At 47.1% G+C, this 18,504-nt stretch overlaps 1 protein-coding gene across 2 annotated transcripts in view; it reads left to right on the top strand.

Annotated features, from left to right (window-relative positions):
• The window catches only part of LOC138282986 (secreted Ly-6/uPAR-related protein 1-like), a 176,178-nt gene that overhangs the window by 5,048 nt on the left and 152,626 nt on the right, over positions 1–18,504 (top strand). The window lies entirely within an intron of this gene.

Raw genomic sequence — 18,504 nt, 5'->3', positions numbered from 1 at the left:
ACCCTTGCCTACGGGGTCGCTCCCCTAGCTTGACGGAGCAAAATAAAAGATCCCCAGTGCCTAGTGTTTTCACCTAAAATCGGCCGATTTGCCCCCAAGGGGGGCAGAAATGGTCTAAATACAATTTGCCCCTCCAGGGGAGCGACCCTTGCCTAAGGGGTCGCTCCCCATCTCTAAAAAAACAAACAAACAAAAAAAAACACAAACAAAAAATTAGCCCTGGCGCCTAGAGGTTTCTGCCCCCCGGAGGCAGATCGCCTAACAACAATAGGCCGATCTGCCCCGGGGGGCAGAAATGGTCTAAAATAAATTTGCCCCCCTCAGCCGGCCCCAAGGGGGGCATAAATAGCCTAAAATAAATTTGCCCCCCCGAACCCCACCTTCCCCGGGGATAGACCCTTGCCTACCGGGTCGCCCCCCTTGCTTGACGTTGCAAAAAAAAAGATCCCCAGTGCCTAGTGGTTTCTGTCCCCCTTGGGGGCAGATTGGCCTCATACAAATAGGCCAATCTGCCCCCAAGGGGGGCAGAAATGGCCTAAATATAATTTGCCACCTAGGGGAGCGACCCTTGCCTAAGGGGTCGCTCCCCACCTCAAAAACAAAAAAACAAACAAAAACAAACAAAAAAAATATATATATATCCCTGGTGCCTAAAGGTTTCTGCCCCTCCTGGGGGCAGAAAAGGCCTTCAGAAAAAATGCCCCCCCTGGGAGCGACCCTTGCCCAAGGGGTCACTCCCTTTATGTAAATTTCCTTTTTTTTTAAAAATCCCTAGTTTCTAGTGGGCGTTTTGACAGCCGGATTGCTTTCAATCCGGCTGCCAAAACGCAGAGAGAGATTTCAAAGGGTAGGAAATAACTTTCCTTCCCTTTGAAGCCTCTCTCGGCCTCCCCCACGCGATTGCGCTGGAAGCTCAGGCTCTGTGACAATCAGCGTGCGCTCGCGCGCTGACGTCACAGGAGGGGTGGGGTGGTCGGGGTGGAAGGGAAAGGGCTTCTCCTTCCATCCCTGCCTTGGGGGGGGTGGGAGGAACCCCACAGAGGGAGCGGTAGCGCTCCCTCTGGGCTGTGTGCCCAGGACGTAATGGTTACGTCCTGGGCACAGCAGCACTGTGTCTCAGGATGTAACCATTACATCCTGGGCACAGAACGGGTTAAATGTCACTATATAATTTTTTTCTGGCCTCCTAACGGGGGAACGCCCCCTTGCATACATTATGCCTGGCACAGGTATAATGTGGCGCAAGGGGTTGCAAAGTGGCGCAACGCATGCATTGTGCCACTTTGTTACTATTGTTTGGGGAAAAGGCCATCTTTGCACCGCTTTAGAGTAAAAAAAAGTGTAAATGTGGAGCAAGGGGCTCTTAAATCTTCCCCATATTGTTTCAGAAATATTGTTGGTCTTTAATAGTGTTGCTAAAAATATGATATCCTGAGAATCATTGGAAGTAATGTCGCAGGTAAAAATATCATTATTTACTTGCTTTTTATTTTTCTCAATTTCATAGCAACTAGTCTGTTCTTCTTGGTATTTGAGTTTTATAATTTATTTTTATTGTTAATTATTTTTAATAAAGTTTATTTTTTTGCTTCAATAATATATTTTTTATTTTTATTTTATTCAATATTATTTTTTATTGATTTACTTATGGGTTGTTGATTTTGTAGGGGATTAGGGTTGGAAGTATATAAAATATATATGGTGTAATATTTGCTAAATTGCCAAAACTGATTTGCAGCATAATATGTAAATTAATTTCATATATGTAATTTTTTTGTGTATTTGTTTTATGTACTAATTCTATTTTATTAATTAGTGTTTTAAGGTAATGCTTGTTTGTATTTTATGTATAAAATGCATTTCTACATTTTTGAAAAATATTTTTTATTAAAGGTTTTGCAGATGAAACATAAACCACAGTCATAAAGGAATATCACACTTTCTGTACAGTCTAAAAATGCAACCATGTACAAAGCACATACCATAACATATCATCTTATGTGAATAACAACAGTAGTGTATTGTCATGCAGGGCTGTTATCTCTACATTTATTTTTTAATTATGAATATTTGTTGTCATGACAAATCATAAAGCCTATTTTTGTTTTTATTAATATTTTCATTATAATATGTGTGTATTTATTGAGTTTGATAAATTGTAATAATTATTAATATGTCTTTTTGGGGGTTGTTAATATGTTTGCGGAAAGTAGGAATAGATGTGCTGATGAATATAAAATTATGAATTAATATATTGTTATTTTAAAATTTTAAAATGCATTTTGCTATTCACAATCCAACCTGTTCTCTGGAATACATTAAACATAGTAAGTTCTTTCCGCCAACATCTAGCATTTTCTCTAGTTTTGCCTAGGTTGGAGAGGGAGAATTAACTTTTAGCAAGATAAAATATGTCCCAATTTTATTCATTTTGGAGTTCGAATAGAAAACCTAAACCCTCCAAAGTCCAACACTTTGACTACTCTTTCTCAGGTAAGATCGTGAGTAGTACATTTGATTTTCTTTGATGTGTTTTTCATATTTTCTTTGAATGGATTGGTAATATATTATGTTTTTATTTAAATGTATTTTTTTTATAGTTGGATTGGACCCTTATATTTAATTTATAGTATTAATTGGGAATATTTGTAGGAGTTTTTATTTGATGTTGTTTGTTTTGTATTTGTTTAGTATTTTACGATTTTTTACATTTAGTTTTGTAATTTAATTTTTAAAAAACAATGTTTTTAACTTTATATTTTTAGTCAACCTTTTTTCATTTTTGGTTTATTGTTTGGCTGATGTTGATTTGAGTCATGTAGGTTTTCTTTTTCAATAATAAATATATTGTAGAATTTAATTGGTGCAAGGTTAGAAAGTGGTTGTTTTGTTCACTTTTGAATTTCCTTCGCATGATAGCAGTTTGTGTGTTGACTGGCAGTAGGATTGACTGCAGAAAGAACACTTCACGGTGGTGGATATTTTTCTTGAACTTAGGGATTTTAAGTCAAACTACCATTGTACTACTACATATACTATTCTTTCCAGACATGTTGATTTTGTTTGGAAGGTACTCTGGAGTGCTAAGGTGTAATGCTTTGCATGTGATATAAGCAATATTGAATGCACTGTGAGTTCCCATGAGTATCCACCTCAGTCAGGACTAATGAAATATGGTTCAATTCTCTGGTGCTGGAGATTAACCAGACAACAGAATAGAGCTGAGGAGCAGTGAGATTTTTCTTATGGAGTCTATTGAGTAAGGCATTCCCATGTTCGATGTCAGAGACCCTTTGTTTCAATAATACTCTTTAAGTCAGCTTTTAAAATGAAAAGACTGAGATTTCTGCATATTGTCAATATGCAAATAGTGCCTCAGACTTGGATTCAATATGCCCTTTGAGTCCAATTTCAAGAACAAGGGTGACACCTTGAGATTTGGTTGTGGCAATTATTCAGAAAATATTTCCCTGGTTTTTAGAGTGTCTAACTATGTTGGTAGAAGTTTGATACTGGGTTTGGGAGAGTGGATCTGAAATTCAATTTTGTTACAGGCAACATTTCCGTACTAAGTGTTTCATCCATAATTTGGCCCTCCATATGCAGGAGATGTTCCATATGTTCTTTGTGCAGCAGATATTTAGCTATCATGGCATATCTGTGGAAAAATACTCCAATGTTATGTAATAGTTCACTGAAAGGCTCAACGTATAGTTGAACAGCTGGGTGGTGATGAGTGGGCATAAAGAAATTCCAAGTTTGGTTGGTTTGGATTATTGGGGACCTTTTTGGTAAAATGTACTAGAAAGGCCAGCATTTACAATTATAGATAGATAGGGGTGGCCATAAGCCCCCTGGAGTTGCCTGTAAGAAACAAATTAATGTAAAAAAATTATTGCAGCATTTCCAGATGATTGGTGAAGTAGCAGCAGTAGGAGAGAGTCTCTAGTGAAATAAGGAGAAAAAAAAGTAAAACAACACATAATGACGTATCTCAACACATTAAGGTGGAGTTGCACTCATATCACACCACCACTGGATAAACTGGAAAGAAAGAAATCCAAAGACATTAGGCTCTGCAGGGGGGCAGTTTGTGTCACTCAGTAGAGGTTCACACCTATTTGGGTTGTATCGATAGGCGGGGGCCAGATGCACTCACAGAGAATGGGAACATATGACTACCAGCAGGCCACCATCCTTTGACAGCATCCAATCAGAGAAAGTCAAAATTGGTGACCTACTGCATTAATATTGGTGAGGTCGTATTGTGTCCCACTCTGATTGGGAATTTTGCCAACTGACCTATTAGTACATAGGTCAGTTAACAAAATTCATCAATAGTTTCAAAAATACTGGTCAAAACTAACAAACGAATGCTTTGTTCACTGCTTCAAAGGCCCTTTTTCTCAACAATGTCAAGACATCCATCTCCAAAAACTAGGCACAGTCTGAGAGCTGTTCTTTGAGGAGTGACCACAAACATGGGAAGCTATAGCTTAAGTGAGCAACCCCCTGGTCCTTGTTGATGGACTCTCAGAAAGTGAAGAAAGTGGGAGAACTCAGGCCGGAAATTGGTGGTTGAGTGAAGTCAAAGAGCAGGTTTTCTGCCTGGAGCCAGTAGAAGAAAGTAAGAACTGGAGATGCTGCTGGCAACCCAATGAACTTCCCTTGTTTCAAAAGGTGCAGCAGAATTACTGTGGGTTCTGCACTAGCTGAGAGGGTGCTACGAAATCAAAAGTCCTGTTAAGATATTTTGTTAGGAAGAGCAGCTCTGGGGAGTACACCATACCAGGGATAGTCCTATACCACTCCAACGTGGAATTGTTTTTCTCTCCTAATATTTTCATACTGTTGAGTGACATATCACTCAATGCAGCATAGAAGTCTCTAGAAAAGACAGTTGAGCACATTCAGGTATTAGTCCCTGCCGCTAAGCGTGTGTTTTGGTGACGGTTGGGTCCAGTCTACATTTCAAAATGTATTTAGAAGCATCAAGGCAGTTCCTAAAGGTTCACAGAATAATCCCTCCACATGTTATGGGAGGCTCATTTTAGCCAGTTTTACCATTTCACACCAGATGTGGATATAATGCCTTACAAGGCATTTGTTGTTGTAAGACTGCCAGATTCTCCCTGTAATCAAGTTGTGTGTTTAAATGAAGAGGGATTGTAGCAAAGGTGTTTGGGTTTATTTGCACAGAGGATGTTTGGTCCATTAGATACTCTGGAGAAGGGAGGGCCAACACAAAGTTCTGGTTGGATGATGGCAAACTGTGGTGGTAGGCAATCTATTAATTATCTCCAGGACTGGGAAGAGGCTCTCCTTACAGCAACCATTGTCCCAAGTAAAGTAGCATTAGAGGCCAGAAGAGGTTTAGGCACCACTGAAGACAGTGTTATGATATATGTTTGACTTGAGCTTAACAGTCAGATGGAGCAATTCCAGTACCCATGCGGCATTGTAAGGCTACAGGCACAGTGGAGCTCCAAATAATGTCCATCATCAGTATGATAAGCTGGAAGGATTTTTTTATCAGCCTCAGAAACCTCATAAGTGTGCTGAAACTACAGGAAAGGTATGTCAAAGGAATGTGAATCAGATGCATAGAGTTTTTCCACACATGCAATTCTCTGGGATCTGGGTAGAATGCCACTCTAAAGATCACTGCTCTTTTTAAGGACAGAGGTGGTGCCAAATGAGGCTCCAAGAGGGATACCAGACAATTTCAAATGCAGCAGTGAGGCCAGACAAACTGACACCTTGGAAAGAATTTGATTCTGGAGAAGCAGAACCAAGCCCTGGAGCTTGTGAAGGTGCAAAGGAGGAGGGGCCAGTCTGAAAAGCCTCTACCTGAGACAGATTGTCACACAGAGCTTAGGACTCCAAAGAAAGCTGCTTTTAAACTAGCGACTCTAGATAACAGTGTCACTGACTCTTTGAATGCTCCTGTGCTGGATCATTTTTAAAACACAGAAGGGGAGGGCTTGTGTTTACTTTGGTGCTTCTTGTATTTTTATAAGAGGACCATTTGGCTCCTGAGGAAGGGGTAATTGACCATTTTTGGGGTCTCCTTTCAGGCCAATGGTAGAATTAACTTGGGTTCCCACTCCCTGGAGGTCTTCAGATGCACAAAGGCCCCTGAGCAACAAGTTGAAGGGTTGTAATCAGGCCCAGGCACCACATACAGATATCAAGCGAATCAGACAGAGACTTCTGCTTATGACAAGATCAGCAGGGTTTAAAGCCCAACACCTTAGAGGGTGACTTTGACCTAGACCCTAACAAGCTATGTGAACGTAAAAACATTTGATGAAAAAAATTAAGGCAAGCTCATGAACTGTGTAAGTAAGATGCAAAAATAAAAACTGACAGTAGCAGGTGCAGTATGTAGGCCAATGTTATTACATCTGGGACTGGCAGAGTCATGAGTGCAATTATGTGGCCCCATCTGGTGATACTAGAGGGCCATTGGTAGAGAAACGTTTCCAGATCCAGTCTGCCACGTGAGGATTATTTATATGGTGAGGAATCTATGGGAAGAAGTCTAAAAAAACGTATACCTGAGTGATATATTTGGGAGCAAAAACTGCAACACAATATTCAGGACAGAGAAAAGGTAAGGTTTTTTTTTACAAAAATCCCCAAATCAAGCAGAACAGAATAAATATAAATGCTTCAACTCAGAATTACATGGTACTCATAATTAGAAATCATTCTTGTAAGAAAATGTCCCTCTCTGAAATGTCATCCAAAATGTTTTGCCTTCCCCCTCCTCTTTTTCTTACCTCACCAAGTCAAACACTTCTGGACGAGCAACTAGACTATGGGGGTCTTCGACCGCCAGGGCCACAAACGACTGAAGCACCGCCAACAGGCTGGCGGTGCTTCATTGCCCATTCCGACCGCTGCTGTAAAGCCGCGGTCGGAAAACCGGGTCCGGCGGTTTCCCGCTGGATTAGCAAGCAGCGCCACCATGGGGATTCCGACCCCCTTCCCGCCAGCCTGTTTCTGGCGGTTTTCACCGCCAGAAACAGGATGGCGGGAACAGGTGTCCTGGGGCCCCTGGGGACCCCTGCACTGCCCATGCCACTGGCATGGGCAGTGCAGGGGCCCCCTAACAGGGCCACAGTATGCTTTTCACTGTCTGCTTAGCAGACAGTGAAAAGCGCGACGGGTGCAACTGCACCCATCGCACACCTGCAACACCGCCGGCTCCATTCGGAGCCGGCTTCAGTGTTGCAGACCCTTTCCCGCTGGGCCGGCGGGCGCTACCTTGGCGGGCGCCCGCCGGCCCAGCGGGAAAGTCAGAATGGCCCCCGCGGTCTTCTGACCGCGGAGCGGCCAATTGGCGGTTCCCGCTTGGCGGGCGGCAACCGCCGCCCGCCAAACTCGGAATGACCCCTAATGTCAGGAGACTTGCTGTGCTGCCCAAAGGACTCATCTGGACTGCTTTGTTGAAGGACTACTTTCCTGCTGGTTGCCCTGCTGCCTGCTGCTCCTGACTCTGCTGGAAGGACTTTGCCTTCCTCCTAAAGTCCTCTCCAAGGCCTTGGATTGAGCTTGCTGCCTGTTTCTGAACAAAGACTTGTTTTACAAGTCACACTTCCCTGGCCCTTCCTTTCCTATGCTTATGATAGTGACTTTTAGACACATGCCCTCCATGTCAAGTGTTGTTCAGGTAGGGGCTCTCCCCATATGACATAGGAAAACTATTGTGACCCCAGCCATTTTAGTGAGGGCATTGTCTAAAATTGGGGAGGGAACTTGGATGGCATGTAACGTGTTCAGCAAATTACCTAAAATAGGTTTCCTGTGGGAAGATAATGTCAGGGTCCTTTTAGATCAGGTATCTCCATGCTTGCCTGCATTTATTGGGGGAGTTCAAGCCTCCCACATTCGTGACAGGAGCTTCAAGGTATGCAGAGGATCAAGGGAAGTCAGGGTCGGTGTCTATCAGGAGCACTAGTAATGAAAGGTGTCTCATATGTCATCAGGGTGCAATTGAGTTCCGTTCACTATTGACAGCCGCCCCTCCAAAAAACAGGGAATAAATAGACGAGATATGGCAAGGGAAGGGGAGGAGGGTAAGAGGAACTGGGTGACCAACCAAGCCAAACAATAACAATATCCATTTCAAGTATGTGGGTTAAATGATTAAGCCTACTAGGGCTGCAACCCACTAGGTAGTGTCGCAGGGAGGGCCGGCAAATATTCATCCAGGATGTTTTGTGATACTTTTCTGACAAGAGATGGTTTTGAGAGTGTCTTTGCATCTCTAATTTCCTTCTGGCCCTCTGCTGTGCCCCAGGCAGAGTGGCTGATTAAGCTAATGGTTCCGGATCCTCTGAGAGAAGGAGATCTCAGTAGGGAGTTTTCATATTGTGGAGTGTCTTACTTTGTCTTTAAAAGGAGGGAGATGACTTCAGCTTTGGCTGTGTCCATGTTTTTGCCCCCCCTGTTGGAATTTGCAGTGTCAAGTAGATATTTACCACATAGGCCATATTTTCTGCCTCTCTGGATGTTGAGGTTGTGATTTGGCATCAACCACCTGGTTGGCTAGAAGTCCCAGCAAGACCTTGGCCTCTATCAGAGAGCACAAGACGTTTCGCTGATCATTCCACTGAGGATTAGGCTGAAGCTGTGACCCCCATTTGTACCTGATGTTGCGTCTTTTCACGGCAGGTGTAAATGGACAGAGGTCTCTATTCATCCGATGTGTAGCAAGTGTCAGGTCTTGGAATAGGAATGTTTTTGCGCCCCCGAAAATTAAGTCTGTTTTGCCTTGTGCCTCTGGCATGATTGCTTCATTTTCTTTGAAGTAATGGGGTGGTGAGAGAATATCTAGAGCTTGACCGGTATTGGGCTCTACAGTAGTTACCCTCTGGGCATGATCCAGCCTGAAGGAGGTATTGAGATGTTGTCCTATTGGTGTGAAGTAGTTTGGCTACAGTGCCCATCATATTGTTTCCTCCGACCTCTGGAGTACGCCTCTAATACATATAGGCCCTCATTATGACATTGGCTGCAAATTCCACTTACCACCATGATGACTGCTGCCCATATACTGCCGCCGCAGCGGATTACCGCCACCCATATTATGACCCACACATAGCAATCCAACACTATACAGCCACACACACAAGTCCGCCAGCTCAAAGGTCAGTGATAAACTGGTGGTAGCAAAACCCACACCATTACACCAACAGAACTACGCCCACAGCATTAAGACCCACGAATCACTGCAGCGGACATTCAATGGCGCTAAGCCATTGGCGGTACATACTGCGGAGTTCAAAATACACACAACCTAACAAAACTACACCACATTGGACAATTTGAATACGACACACCTGACACACATTCACACACCACACCCACACACCCACACCACTTTAAAACTCCCACCCACATTACCCACAACCCTTTACCATTACAACCAAGTGCCACAAGAGAGATAGAAAGACCACAGACAAGACCACATACACACACCACCATCACCTATACACCATCCACGCACCCTACATCACACATCCCAACACAGCACCCCACACACCCTCACCCACACCACTCACAATACACCCATGGCACTGCAACAACACCCCAGGATCTCTGAGTAGGAGCTAAGAGTCATAGTGGAGGAAATCATCCGGGTAGAGCCACAGCTATTCGGATCACAGGTGCAGCAGACGTCCATTACTAGGAAGATGGAGCTATGGCAGAGAATCGTGGGCCGTGTCAATGCCGTGGGATAGCACCCAAGAACAAAGGATGACATCAGGAAGAGGTGGAACGACCTACAGGGGAAGGTATGTTCCACAGCAGCAAGACAACAACTAGCTGTACAGAGGACTGGCGGTGGACCCCCACCTCCTCCTCCACAACTAACAACATGGGAGGAACAAGTCTTGGAAATCATGCATCCTGAGGGCCTGGCAGGAGTAGGAGGAGGACTTGACTCTAGTAAGTCAACTCTTTATTATTATCACCCCCCCACCTGCGTTCCATCACAAACCCCATGTTTACCCTCACTTCCATCACTCCACCACCTCCCACATACCCCACCATCACAACCCACACATCCCAATACCAAGCCCTGCATGCAACACCAATGCATGGACCCCTCACAGGACTGCATGGACACCCATCACTAAGCATGCACATTAGAGAGAATCACCTAGCCCACAAAATCACTGCTCACACAAGGCAAAACTTCCAGGGCAATAACAACCATACAGGGTAACACACCCATGCTCAAGATGACACACACAGAAACAATAACACTGCATTTACCCAACGTCACCGGAGATGAGGTGCCAGCAACTTCCAGTCCACCCCCAGAAGAGGCCCACAGTGATGACAGCAGCTCTGGACACCTGGATCTGGATGACCAACTGGGCCCATCAGGGATCTCCGGACAGACGGTAACCCAAGCACAGTCCCATACCACCACTGAGCCTCCCCTCTCAGGAAACACCAGCACAGTACCCACCCACCGGGCCCATACCTCTATCCCCAGGACACGTCAATCAGCAGTGTGTCCACCACTACAAGGACCCCAGGCCACCCCACAAACACAGGGCGATCAGGGACCTGGGGTCAGTGGAAGTGGGCACATGGTTCAGGGGACAGAGACACAGGACAACAGGGAAGCTGGGAGGACTGCTGTGTGACAGGGGAAGGACAGGCCCAGGGAACCGAGACTCCAGGAGGCACTTACCAAGATCCTGGGAGCATACCACTATTTCCAGGAAACTATAGCCAGATACTGGACAAGTTGCAGGAGACCCAGCGGCTGCAGAAGGGACAGTACCTGGGGATCATGGAGGACTTGAAGGACATCCACACCACCCTGGTCACCATTGCAGGGGTGCTGGCAGACATGACCAACACCATGAGGGAGGCAGTGGCACACCAAAGGGCCCCTGACACTAGCCAAACCGATAAAGAGCTTTCCACCTCCGCTGCCGCTAGTGGACAGGAGGCCCCGCCACAGGAACAACAGGCCACCAGCACCCCACCCCCTGCAGAAGGAGAACCACCCCGCTAACGGTCCCAGCGATCCAGGCAGAAGCCAGAGAACATTGCCAAGACCCCCTGCCAGGAAATAAGACTCTCCTGAATGTCACCCTTGTGTCCCACCCTGTCACCCTGTCCACCTTGAACTGCCATTGCTCCCCTTCCTATGCCCCTTTGGACAATGCACCTGTGATACAAATAGACTGGACTCTATGCTGGACATTCCTCCATCATCACTCCAGCCCATTGCACATCCCCTCTAATCATTAGCACTTAACCGCCATTTGAATAAATATAAGTATGGAGTTTGTCAAATCATTTAACCATGTATTTGTTTAACAAGCTTTAAACACTGCAATATAACTGTACAGTAATGTTTACATAGGAATGACCTGTAGTTGGCTGCAGTCAACACACCAGGAGTGACAGTGGGGCACAAATATCTGCAAATAGAGATGCCAAAGGGTACAGTAAGTGGCCTTAGAAGTGGGAAAATCAGCCTGCCAGTGACAATGTCAAGTACAAAACTGTCAATGTAAAGTGTAATTACAGTGTCTTACATGTGTGTCATTGGAAGTACTGTCATAATATAGCACTTCCATTGTCCTCATCCTCATCCTCTGCCTCCTCATCTTCCCTGTCCACGGGATCCACTGCTGCCACACGCCCATATCCAGCCTCATCCTCCTGCAGAAATGCACCTGGCGACGTAAGGCAAGGTGGTGCAACTTACAGCTTGCCATGATGATCTGGCACACCTTCCTGGGTGAGTAGTATAGGGATCCACCTGTTAGATGGAGGCAACGAAACCTGGCCTTCAGGAGGCCGAATGCCCTTTCTATTATTCTTCTTGGTTGCCCATGTGCCTCATTGTAACGTTCCTCTGCCCTTGTCCTGGGATTCCTCACAGGCATCAGTAGCCAGGAGAGGTTGGGGTAACCAGAGTCACCTGAAAATATTGAGGGACAACTGTTAGACAAACACTAACCCTTAGGGCCCACACCATACCCATACACCAACAACCCCTGGGTGGGAACCAGGGCTCACCTATTAGCCACACCTGGTGCCTCTGGAGTTGAGCCATCACAACAGGTGAGTACACTGTGAGCATGATGAATGGGGCATGAATGCATGGCATGCTGTGTGTGAGGGCCTCGTGTAGGGAGGTGTTGGGGTAAGGGCCCTGGGCAGCATGCTGCATGTATGGTGGGCAAAGACTGTGGGTAAGGGGATGTGAGCATTGTGGTGGGCCATGAGTGTAACAGGCAGGACGGTCTGACTGATACCTTTTCCTATGTGTATTTCTCTGCAGGTCAGCGCCCATCAAAAAAAGGATATATGGCGTGCCATCGCCAAGGACGTGCTGACCCTGGGGGTGTACGGCAGGCAGAGCACCCACTGTTGCAAAGAGTGGGAGGACCTGAGATGCTGGGCACAGAAGATGGCGGAGGCCCAGCTGGGGACAGCCTCCCTACGAGAACCCTGACCCCCCTGATAGCCCACATACTGGCGGTCACCTATCTGGAGCTGGATGGGCGCTTGAGGTCATCACAGTAGCCACAAGGGGTTGAGTACAGTGCCCCAATATATTACTTGCGCGCGATGGGGTGGCATCCGGATGGGGGATGTTGGTCTGTGGGTGCCCCGAGGACAGGCTGGCCAGTGCAGTGTAGGGCCTATGTTGGGCAGGGTCTGATGTCAACCTCCTCCAAACAAGCTAGTAGGCCTCCACTACTGGGCAGGAGTCTGTGGGTCTCAGGTATGCTGCAATAGGCGTTAGGTATCCCTGTCCATGGGCTGGTGACTGGTAGTGCATTGCCTAGTGCGTAGGGCTGTTCCCTGTGTGTGAGTGTGTTGTGTACACCAACAGCGGTGTTGTTGCTGCCATTGACCAAGGGTATCCTTTGTCTCGTCCCCCCCTTTTTGTTTTGTCACCCTGTCCTTATGTGCATTAGCATCATATGGCAGAGGAGCAGAGGCACCGGCGACGGGGAGAGCTGCATCCTTCAGGGTCCAGGAGGCCGAATCCACCGTCAGTGACGGCACCAGTGGGATGGAGGGTGAGGGGAGCACCACGGCGGAGACTGGAGGGGACAGTTCTGGCAGTGATACCTCCTCCGATGGAAGCTCCCTGGTGGTGGCGGACACCTCTGTGCTCACCCCAACTACAGGTACAGCCGCTACCCCAGGTACCAGCATCGCCCTCTCAGCAGCCCCTCAGAGTGTTTCCCGTGTCCACTCACCCGGGAGGGTGGGCATCTCCTTTGCCCCAGGCACCTCAGGCCCTGCCCCAGTTAGCCTGCTGCCCTGAGTGAGGAGGCTATTGACCTCCTGCGATCCATCTCTGTTGCGCAGTCAACCACTGTGAATGCCATCCAGGGGCTGGCAGCCCATTTGCAACATACAAATGCATTCCTGGAGGGCATTCACTCTGGCATGGCGGACCAACAGAGATCAATCCAGGCTTTAGCCTATTCCCTGATGGCAGCCATTGTCCCTGTTTCTAGCCTCCCCCCTCCAACCTCCTCTGCTCAGTTCCATTCCCCTTAACTCCAACCTATCCCAAGCACAGGGGCAGACCAGCATGCACCCAGGACAACACACAGGAGTGTTTCAGGCAAACTCAAGCACCACACATCATCACACAGGTAGTCACACAAACACCACCCAGATGCAGACATACTAACATCCACTGCCCCCTCCAGAACCAGTGGAGAAGCCATCCACTAGAAAGGCTGTGGCTTTGCACTCCAAAGGACCAAGCAGTGGGAAAACCACCCACTAGAGAGACTGTGGCTTTGCACTCCCCAGGACCAAGCAGTGGGCAAACCACCCACTAGAGAGGCTGTGGCCTTGCACTCCCCAGGATCAAGCATTGGGCAAAGCACCCACTTGTATCCCCAGGACATTGCACAGGGATGCAGCCCCCTCCAGAACCAGTGGTGTTGTACCATCTTCCGGCTGAGGTGCCCCCCAATTCCCTGTCCCCCTGAGGTGCCTGTGTATTTTCCACCTGATGCCCCTGCAGTGTTCTCTCTGTGTTGTTGCAGGAGTGAAATGGGGCCTTGGCCTATGTGTTGTGGCTCTGTGGCCCACGGACATTGAGGACTGGGCAGTGTCCCTACATATGTAAATATGTATATACGTTTGTAATTTAATGCACTTATTCATGCTCACTTTCTTTCAATCAATTTGTCCTTGCATTATTCCTGAGGGTCACGGGTTAGATATGCAATGTTTGTGCATCTGATTGTGTGTATGGTGCTGGGGGTGGGATGTTGCGGTTGCGTGTGTGTGTCACTCTCTTTTTCCTCTCCCCTCCCTTGTGTGCTAGGCAGCAGTACTCACCGTGGTCGTCTTCGCAGGGGTTCGTAATACAGGAAAAGGTAGACGAGCATGGGAAATATGTGCAACTCAGGCTCCATAGTGTTGTGGTTGTTCCCTGTGTCTCCAGAGATGAATCCTTTGATTTCTGTGTTCTGTTTCTGCTGTGCTTTTGATGTTGGTACCGCCCTGGAAAAGCTGGCGGATAGGCTGGTCATACTGCAGTGGGCGGTACATTGTCTTCCGCCTAGCTGTTGGCGGTTACCAACATGGTGCTCTTTGCTACCGCTGTGGCGGTCGGTGTGTTAAAGTGGCTGTCTGTCTGAGCGGTTTCCGCCGTGGTCATAATTCCATTTTTGTTACCGCCGGCTTGTTGGCGGGATTACCAACGCTTTATCACCGACCGCCAGGGTTGTAATGAGGGCCACAGTGTACCAGAGGTTACAATTTTCAAGTTCTTCTTATTTAAGCTAGAGGTCAGTGTTCTCTTCTTCCAGAGCGTTTCCATCACATTTCCTGATCCTCAGTTCGGAATTCAGTGGCATGCTCCAGGTGGTCTACGTGGTCTCTCAGGTCAATAATTTCCATATGGACCTCTGTTATGCAGGATTTGAATTATGCCTTAAGGGAACCTTTTTCCCATTAGATCTCAGATAGAAAGCAGTCAACATATTATTGGGTGATAAGCGTATTGGGAGGTGATCCACTTTCAGATGTAAATGGTGTTGTTTTGTGTGTCCCCTGTCCTGCAGCCTGACATGTTCACATCTCCATCCTTGGGGGTTTGCCCTCACCAGTATGTCTCTATTGGTTATTGGGGGCCATCAGAGGCTTTCAACTTGAGGGTCATCAGGAGATATGCCTTCTAGCAGTAGTTTTGCCTCCTATAAATTTGTTTTAGGCACGTCTTGTGGTGTTTATTTCAGATCTCCCAATCTGGATCTGGGCCTTCTCCTTGTCAGCTCCCCTCCAGATTCTGGTGTCTCCTCTAGTGATTGTTTAGGGGAGAGGCGCAGATCAGATGTGACAGTCCCACAAGGGCTGGTTGTGGGGACCGGGGGAAGTATTTCTCATACAGAGACAGCACTCCAGCACCCCCTCCCTGGCAAATACTGTGGATTAGTGGTGACAATAGGTCTTTGTCCCTCCCCACTTGAGTACAAAGAGCAACTGTTGGTTGAAGTCTGCAGTGCAATTCACCTGAGGGACCAATCATCAGAGTGCAGCCAGTATCCTCATCTGTTGTCTGGTGTCTGGAGTCAATTATGTGTGCACCAGAGGTTCTGGGGCAGGTATTACCTGTCTGCTGACCCCCGCAATGCCGCTATCTCTGTGGGTTTACTGCCATAAAATAGCTCCCTGGCTGGCCTGCATCTCAAGCCCCCCCTCGGGTATCGGTGCTCAGAAGCAGGCAGTCTTTAGTGCGAGCCCATGCTGTCACTGGGGAAACAGAGGGACCCTCCAATCACTGGCATGAGGTGCTGGTGGTGCTCGTGTCTGGGGGCTCCTCCACTTTCACCAGCCGATCTACGAAGGAAGTTGTTTTCAAGGCACTGCCAGTCCCCTGTCCATGCCAGAGGGAAAAGACGTCTGTGCCCTGATCAGGAGAGTCTAGTCGCTCCAGTGTGGTGGCTCTTTGCTCCGTGCTCTGCATCTGTGTGGATCCTCAGGTACTGCTCTAGTACTGCCTGGGGTGGATTAGGAAGCACCCTACTCCAAGTGTTGGATTGCGGGGTGTTCCACTGCCAGATCCAGAGGACTGGCAAGATGGCAGCCAAGCTTTTCCTCCTAGCTTTTGCAGTCCATTTTGGATGCCTGCAGAGAGCAGTATGCTATCATTCACCAGCCTCTCCTAGTGCATCAGGGTGTTCCCACTGTCCGGTGGTTCACTATTGGGGCTAGGACTCAAGTTTTGGGGTACTGGAAAACGGTATGAGCCAAGAAGCTCAGCTTGCTTGCATCCTACTCCATGTCTGGCTTAGCCATACATCCCACTTTATGTTTTACATGTTATCCACTCCCTTGGTGTGTTCTTACGGTTATTAGCTCTTCAAAATGTGCCATCGGTATGTGCAAATCAATGAATTTTTAGAACTTGTGTTTGACCTTTTTATGATCATGCACAGTAATGTATTGCTTTTATGGACATTATATATTCCTGGATCTCTTTGCGCTTTTTATGAGACCTCAGCCTTGACGTATTTTGTGACTTATAGTCCTATGATGCTCTTTTATGTTTTGTTTAAGAACCAAAATAAAGGTTTAATTTGGTTTGATTTGATTTCAAATTAGACTTATTATCATTATTACCTTAACAAATAAGGAATATTTCATTTTAAGAGAGTAGACAGCATCTTCCATGCCCAGGGCGTGTTATTTAAATGCTGCTGGTGGGCCTGTGTGGTGCGACAACGATGCATCTCATTCACTTCCTCGGAGCCCGACGTTGATGCAGTGCCCCGAGTGCGGGAAAAATATTGACGCATGTCCTTAAGGTTCTTGCTTAGCTCCATCAAAGGTACTATTTTAGTGGACCATGCATGTGTTCTCTAGCCAGCCTACCCTCCATCGCGGTCAACCTGTTTTTTCTATTTGCACCGGTCCCTCTCAAGTAACCTTTTGACCGGTAGTGACTTCTTAGCACTGTTTTCACATTTATGGCCTCGTTACGACCCTGGCGGGCGGCGGTACACCGGCGGTAACACCGCCAACAGGCTGGCAGTGTACTGGCAGTTTATTATGACCGTGGTGCATTAGTGTAGGAGGCTGGACTGGCTTGTAGTGAGTACCAAGGGGTACTTGCACCTTGCACCAGGCCCAGTTATCCCTTATTAGTGTATAGGGTGTCTAGCAGCTTAGGCTGATAGATAATGGTAGCTTAGCAGAGCAGCTTAGGGTGAACTAGGAGATGTGTGAAGCTACTACAGTACCACAAGTGTCACTTGCACAATATCATAAGAAAACACAATACACAGTTATACGAAAAATAAAGGTACTTTATTTTTATGACAATATGCCAAAGTATCTTAGAGTGTACCCTCAGTGAGAGGATAGGAAATATACACAAGATATATGTACACAATACCAAAAATATGCAGTATTGTCTTAGAAAACAGTGCAAACAATGTATAGTTACAATAGGATGCAATGGGGACACATAGGGATAGGGGCAACACAAACCATATACTCCAAAAGTGGAATGCGAACCACGAATGGACCCCAAACCTATGTGACCTTGTAGAGGGTCGCTGGGACTATTAGAAAATAGTGAGAGTTAGAAAAATAACCCTCCCCAAGACCCTGAAAAGTGAGTGCAAAGTGCACTAAAGTTCCCCAAAAGACAAAGAAGTCGTGATAGGGGAATAATGCAGGAAAGACACAAACCAACAATGCAACAACAATGGATTTCCAATCCAGGGTACCTGTGGAACAAGGGGACCAAGTCCAAAAGTCACAACCAAGTCGGAGATGGGCATATGCCCAGGAAATGCCAGCTGTGGGTGCAAAGAAGCTTCTACTGTACAGAAGAAGCTGAGGTTTCTGCAGGAACGAAAAGGGCTAGAGACTTCCCCTTTGGAGGACAAATCCCTCTCGCCGTGGAGAGTTGTGCAGAAGTATTTTCCTGCCGAAAGACTGCCAACAAGCCTTGCTAACTGCAAATCATGCGGTAAGCGTTTTTTGATGCTGCTATGGCCCAGGAGGGACCAGGATGTCGCAAATTGCGTCAGGAGAGAGAGGGGACGTCAAGCAAGACAAGGAGCCCACTCAGCTGCAGGTAGCACCCGGAAAAGTGCCAGAAACAGGCACTATGAGGATGCGTGAAACAGTGCTCACCCGAAGTTACACAAAGGAGTCCCACGTCGCCGGAGACCAACTTAGAAAGTCGTGCAATGCAGGTTAGAGTGCCGTGGACCCAGGCTTGGCTGTGCACAAAGGATTTCCGCTGGAAGTGGACATGGGCCGGAGTAGCTGCAAAAGTCGCGGTTCCCAGCAATGCAGTCTAGCGAGGTGAGGCAAGGACTTACCTCCACCAAACTTGGACTGAAGAGTCACTGGACTGTGGGAGTCACTTGGACAGAGTTGCTGGATTCGAGGGACCTCGCTCGTCGTGCTGAGAGGAGACCCAAGAGACCGGTAATGCAGCTTTTTGGTGCCTGCGGTTGC

Source organism: Pleurodeles waltl, chromosome 2_2 (genome assembly GCF_031143425.1).
Source record: "Pleurodeles waltl isolate 20211129_DDA chromosome 2_2, aPleWal1.hap1.20221129, whole genome shotgun sequence".
Taxonomy (NCBI): domain Eukaryota; kingdom Metazoa; phylum Chordata; class Amphibia; order Caudata; family Salamandridae; genus Pleurodeles; species Pleurodeles waltl.
This window is presented reverse-complemented; position numbering and strand designations above follow the sequence as displayed.